Source organism: Crocodylus siamensis, chromosome 11 (assembly GCF_052110815.1).
Source record: "Crocodylus siamensis isolate JL-2025a chromosome 11, ASM5211081v1, whole genome shotgun sequence".
Taxonomy (NCBI): Eukaryota; Metazoa; Chordata; order Crocodylia; family Crocodylidae; genus Crocodylus; species Crocodylus siamensis.
The window spans coordinates 428,494-435,171 of record NC_143405.1 but is presented as its reverse complement, the minus strand read 5'-3'; the positions used below and the strand labels follow the sequence as shown (position 1 = coordinate 435,171).

Genomic DNA, 6,678 nt, shown 5'->3' with positions numbered 1-6,678 from the left:
TTTGCAAACATGATGGCAGAAGAAAAGTGAAGCTTTGCATCTGTTTATGGAGGATTCCTTTCGTGAAAGGCAGCATGGGAGAGAGAAAAAAGATACTTGCTTGAAGATGTAAGAAGTGTACAGTGGAGGCTCAAATCATTGGCTGGTTGGAGGGTAGTTAACTTGTTTATATGATGTGACATGAGGAAGAGGCTGAGAGAAGGGCGGTCTAGGGTCTTGAAAATGAAGGCAATGAGAGGAGAGAGCAACTGACAGGATCACAAGAGAAAAACGGCTGTGGCAGAGCAGTAAGTCAAGGGAAGGATTCTTGTAGTTTCAGCACGATAAAAGTGAAAGCCAGGCTAGAGCCGACTTGCTGAGCATGACCAGACTGGTGATATTGAAGACAAGTGTTCATGCAATGCAAAAGGTGACCCTCACTCCCACTACTACCACATCACAATTCCTAAAGCAGGCTTTGGTCCTATGCACAATGCAGGGGACAGATTCAGAGATGGGTGCACAGGGTATTATAGGAAATACTTTTTTTAAAATTCTTCCACTACACATCTAACAGAATGACATGGGCATTTCTTGGCTTTAGTATTTATCTTTCATATTTTTAGTACCTTGCAAATACCCATTTTGGTGTGTTACAGTAAGAGGGCTAGTTCACAAGAACAATGATGTTTGCAGCTTACAATTCTAGCTTTGCCTAGAAGGGAGCGCAGATAGACCACTGACCTTAAGCACTTTGGTTTTGTTTAATTTAAAGTTGCAATCCATAGCAATAATTACGGTACCATAGTACAGTAGGCATGGTTAAACTTCAACCCCACTACTTGTTTTGTTCAAGAGCCAGGGTCCCCCCGTAACAGTGGTCATGTGTTAACTACCTTTCAAAAGCACTTTGGGCCCTTTCTATAGTAGATACCAGCAAACAATTGTACTGAACAGGCCAAAAAATGTACTTCCAAAGAACTAGCTCATTAAAACCTGAAAGATATTATGTTTAACTGATTTTTAAATAGTGTTGGCTGGCATATGCTATAAATTGACATAGGTATTACAACACAAAGCTACTTAATTTGCTTGGCTTTTTACCCCTTGAATCACAAGCAGATTTTCTAGGTGCCATGCAACACCAAGGCCCTGGCCGCTTTTCGACCGCCAACACGCAGAATTGTGCTGAACCCCATATATTTTGCTTGGCAAAAAAGGTGGCCCAGCAAAAGGATTGTGGCTGAGGTCAGCTTCAGCGTTTCTGAAACCAGGTTCTCAGTTGTGCGGCGAGGGTTGTGCTGTGACATGCAGAGGGTCTGAAATGGGAGTCGGAGCACCTGGGCTTTATCCGCGCTCTGCTTTCTTGCCAGCAAAATGATGGCTTTCTCTACAGCCTAATGGTTGTGACATTTAAATCACGGGCATGAAATGGCATTGTCTTACTGCACTGGAAAAGGGTTTGTAAGGAAATTTAATATTAAGCAGTCGAAGCACGGGGCATTAGCCAGGAAACTTTCATTCAGCTTTAGGGAACTGCATGGTTCATGCCTCGTGCTTCAGACTAAGAATAGTCTCTCCTGCTTGTTTTCCTGTTTTCTCCAACGGAGGCGGCTGCCTGGTGTTATTTATTTAATACCTTTATGACACAACATCATTCTGGGATGCTTTGGAAATGAGTAACGTACAGCAGCTCTTGCCAATACAGGGTGCAGCCAGGGAAGGAAGGGCATAGGTAATTACATTTAAATTACATTTAAAATGTGTTTTTCTGAATCCCTCTGGGGACAACAGCAGCAGCTTCATGCTTTTGTTTGTTTCTGTCAAGAAATGTGATGCTGTCGCAGCTTTAGGCGCTGGCGCTTGTGGCACGCTGCACGCGCCCTGCGGCGGGCGGGAAGCCAGCAGCATCCGGCTCGGTTCGGAGGAGTGCAAGGTGCGCCGTGGCCGTGCCGGGGAGCAGCGCTGGAACAGACGGGCGTGGATGGCCGCGCTCTGCCCGGGGCTTCGCCCGAGGGGTCAGCGCAGCGCAGCCCAGCCCAGCCCGCGATGCGGCCTTGTCATCCACGTGCCCTCGAGCTGGGGCCGTGCAGAGCGTCAGAAACCAGCCTTGATGTTCCTGGACGTGTGCCCTGTTCACCTGATGATAAAAGAGAAGATCAATGAAGACCTTTCGTGCGGAGAGAACGGTGAAGAACGAGGTCTCGGCGCCGGGCGCGTCTCTTCCCGCGACGCCCTTCTCCCGGGCGGCGACCGCGACCTCCGCTCCCCGGCGCCCGCCCCGGCACAGGCGCGGGGGTGCGAGGCGGGAGGCCCGCATGTCGCCAACCACCGCCGCGGCGGCCCAGGTGGAAGTTGCTGGCCAGGAGCTGGCAGAAGCGGCGGGCTCCGGACGTTGCTCAGCGCGCCTCCGCCTCCCTGTTCTCACGCTCCTCTTCTGCACGCGGCTCTTGCCCGAGGCGGCCGCGACTCGACCCGACTCCCCGCGGGCGCGGCGCAGCGCCGGGCCGGACCGCGGCCCCCTGGCGGGCGGTGCCTGGATCCCCGGGGGCGGCAGCGCCGGGCCGGCGGCGCCCCCTGGCGGCGCGGGGGGCGGGGCGGGGCGAGGCCCTGCGTGGTGGCTGCTGTGACGTGGCCCCGCCCCCGCGCCGCGCCCATTGGCGGGGGCGGCCGGCGGCCGGCGGCAGTTGGCTGGGCGGCCCGTCACTCCGGCGCGCCCCACTGCCGGCTCGGCTCGGCCTCGTCCTCATCCTCGGCGGCGGGTGGGTCCGGCCGGGCCGGGGCGGGGCGGGTCCGGGCCGGGCCGGGCCGGCGGGGCCGCAGCGCGGGAGGAGCCCGCGGCAGCGACAGGTGAGACCGGCGGCAGGTGCGAGCGGCGCTGTCTCAAACGCGCTCGGTCCCGCGTGGCTGCTTGCCGGCCCGGCCCGGCCCGGCCCCTCGCGTGCGGCGGGGTGCTGTCCTGCCCCGCGCCGCGCTGCGCCCCGAGGAGGCCGCAGTGGCAGATCGCGGCCCCGCTCGTCCCTCGCTGCCGCGGGCCGGCCGTGGCGAGCATGTCGCCGCGGGCCGTGTCCCTTCTCCTGCCGGGAGCGCGGCGCTGCGGGGACGGGGCTGAGCACCTGTGCCTGCAGCGGGCCGCGCCGCGCTTTCGCTTTCCTCACAGTTCACCTCCGCCGCCTCCTGCTCCAGCGCGGCTGGGGGAGACGGGCCCCGCGGGGCCGGGCCCAGCACCGTGCGCGCAGCGCGGAGCCGGCTGGGGTGCGCCCGGTGCACGGGGCTGGTCCAGCAGGGAGCTGTATGCCAGGCTCGCCCTGGGCCCTGTGTGCTGCGTACGTGGCCCGTCCGGCCCCCCACCGCACACGTGTGCCAGGGCTTGTTGGGCGCAGGGCGCTTGGGGCTGCGCTGCTTGGAGGTTCGGTTCCTGTCCAAGCCGCGGCCCACCCGGGGCCACGGGACATCGACAGCCCTGCGCCAAAGCGTCGAAGCTCAACCTCTGTGCAGGAAGTGTTGCCGTGTTTAAGAGCACTTGTCAGCAGAGGTTTGTAAAACGGGGTAGACGCTTTATTGGTTTTGTGTACAAAATCTGAATCGAATGATTATGATCTATATCACACTTCGGTACCTACCTACTAGAATGCTTCCACACTTCTCAAACCTTAGACTATTAGACCGCAAATCTTATTTTATTCTTCTCTGTTCTCCAGCATTTTCTCACTGAGTAGTGTAATCGACCAGAAGGTTTGATTTTAGTGTGTCTCTGGCTAGGGCGATGGCGCTCTGCGGATAGCGAGACGTTATGAGGCTCCGTTATGGAGCTGGGGATGCCCCGTGCCCAACTCTGGGTAGAGCCCCTCGCGGTTGCCGTATGTAGGTGACTCCCGGAAGCCTCCATCGGAAACCTCCTATCAAACATGTTCAGTGGGTTTTGTATTTTATATGAAAAAAACCTGTAAAGCGATGCTTATTAGTATGATATACCCCTTTTCCCTTTTAATCCTTAAAGAAAGGCCTGTTTGCAAACCATCTGTTCTGGGAGGGGTAAAAGAAAGAGGGGTGTTTTATTTCTTTACTAATTTTTTGGAGACTTAGGACTGGAAGGGAGCTACTGTGTCCACCAAGTCCCACCTCCTGCTGTTGCAGGTACTACCCACAACTTTACACACATACATTTATCAAACCTCATATTAGCACCAGCAAGGTTTCTCTTTTCCACTACTCCCATAGGAAGCTGTTCCAGAACTTTGCTCCTCTGATGTTTTCCCCCCATTGATGTTGAGACTAATAATGCATGATCCTCATTTTGTCTTTAAAAAAAAAAAAAAAAAAAAGGTGAACGTATATGAAAAATGGGAAACAGGAACAGCCAAGGTGGAAAACTAAGCTTGTTTCTTTGTCTTTATGGATTGCAAACTAGCTGTTAGGAAAAGACAGGCATAGCGTACAGCCCCTCTGGGACTGAAGAAGTTAGTACCTGGGCTGCTGCATGCAACACTGTTAGGATATATCTACTTGATGTAACACAGTGCCGTAGAAGAGCCTAAGCTAGATTTCAGAGGGGCCACCCAGGTACTGAAAGCGATGTAGCCACATTGGTTTTCCTGCTTTGCCTTGGCTGACTAGTCCTGCTGAGAAGAAAGTTAGGTTAGCTTGGGAAGAGCATCATGCAAATACTGGTGTATCTGTTTCCAGGACCTGAACTATCTAAGGTACTGCACTGCATTTTGCTGAGTAGACACATCCTTAGCTGGCTCAGTGGTCACAGACTAACAGCAGTATTGCAAAAGGTGGTGGTGTCTTGGCAGTCTAAGCCACACCAACTTTACAGGAGGCAAAAGAAAATAAAACTGGGGGAAAGAAGAAAAATGTGATCAGAAAAAAAAGTAATCAGAAACTGGTTCAAATCTGTAACGCAACAGAGATTCAGTGCACATAAGCCACTTTCAAAATGCCTGAAATCAGTTTAAGATAAACCGGGATGGATGTAGTATCGGACTTAACTGATTTAGGTTAAATTGGCTTATTGAACTTCTGTCGCAGATTCCTTCCAGATTCAAGTTAACTTAGTCCTCCAGCATCCCAGGATGCTTTGCACCTCCCTCACAACCTCCTCTTTGCAGGGTGGGCAGGCTAGCCTTAGCTTCTGGCCTGGGCCACTGCAGGCATGTGGCTGCATTTCCAGAATGAATGCCTGTTCACTTATGGGTTCAATCTATGTAGCTTAGACCAACCGGCGAAGATTGTATCAATTCTGTCTTGGGCTTTTTAACTGTCTGTGCTTAGCTTAGTAGACTATTTCAAGGTGTTCAAGTCAATACCACCTGATATATTGTACAAATGCTCATTTGTATTCAGAATAAGTAGAACAGTGATTAATGAATTAAGAACTGGCTGACTGACAGGTCTCCAAGATAGTTGTCAGTGGGGAGTTAGGTACATGAAGGTGGATCTTGTGAATTCTGCAGTAAGTGGTACTGAGCCTGATAGCATTCAACAATATAATCAATTCAATAAGAAATGAACATTAAATTGCAGTAAATCAGATTCAGGATGGTGCAGCCTGACCACATGATAAACAGTGGTGGGGACTGGCCAGTCTTACAGAGCCAACTGGATTGCTTGGTAACTGAAGTATGTTCAGTGTTTTAATGCAGGCAAATGCAAATTTGAGCCTAGAAACAAGGATTGCAGGCCAGATCTTTAGAATGGGGCCTATAGACAGTGAAGCAGGAATCCTGAAAATGATCTTGGGGTACATGAGTAGAGCAGCAACTCAAGTTCCCAGTTCAAGAAGGAAGCTGTAAAATTGGAAAAGGTGTAGGAGAGAGCAACAAAAATATTTGAAGGCTAGAATAAATGCTTTTACAGTGAGAGACTTAGCTCAATCTGTTCAGTTTATCAAAAGAAACAGTGAGGAGTGACTTGATTAAAGGGAGAAAATGCAGGGATGCCAATGGGCTCTCTGATTTAGTAGTGTCAGGCAAAACTAAAACAAATGACTGGCATCTGAAATTAGAGAAGCTCTAATTAGAAAATGGAAACAACATTTTCACAGGGAAGCTGACAGGAACACGCTATCAAAGCAAGCGGTGGATTCTCAGTCTCTTGATTTCTTCAAGTCAAGCCTGGTGCCTGGCTAGAAGAGACATTTTAGACTGATACAAATTATTACAGTTAATAACAGGCTAACTGGGTGAAATTTAATGGCTATGGTACATATGGAGAAGGTCAGACTAGAGGATTTAATGCAGAGCTGAATAGCCTGTGGCCTGATGTAGCACTCGCAAAGGTCCACCATAATTCCACTTCATTAAACCAAAAAAGGGATTGAAAAGCAAGCCAGTGAGATCGGTGTCCTTGCTGCATCATGGCTTATTGGGCTGCATGTGCAGGCACATACTCAGGCACCACTTGCAAACTTGTTTATTAGGTCTGATATCTAATCGGGATGGATCCAACTGGTGGCAGCCCTCCCGTGGGATGTGCACTTTGAAAGTGGTCCTCTGTGCCATTTGTACCATGCACTGCTGATCTGTTTTTCTTTCCGGTTAGAAATACTGTGAATCTATTATGATTAATGTTATGTTAAAATGTTACAAGGAAGTTACAATTATGCCTGAATCAAGAGTTACAAGCTGGTGTTTTCAGTTAAAACCAGATGTAGTGGGGTATGGACATTGATGCTCAGGAATTCAAACAGCCCTG

General features: G+C 50.9%; 1 protein-coding gene across 3 annotated transcripts in view; it reads left to right on the top strand.

Annotated features, from left to right (window-relative positions):
- Positions 1 to 2,693: 2,693 nt before the first annotated feature.
- Positions 2,694 to 6,678, top strand: part of RALGPS1 (Ral GEF with PH domain and SH3 binding motif 1) — a 228,681-nt gene continuing 224,696 nt past the window's right edge. Inside the window, exon 1 of one of the 3 annotated variants that reach the window (XM_090022095.1) lies at positions 2,694 to 2,829. The gene's annotated coding sequence lies outside the window, so the exon portion shown is untranslated. Of the gene's footprint in view, positions 2,830 to 3,261; positions 3,515 to 6,678 lie in introns of those variants that run through there. The other 2 variants (XM_090022096.1, XM_090022097.1) reach the window with 2 other exon arrangements.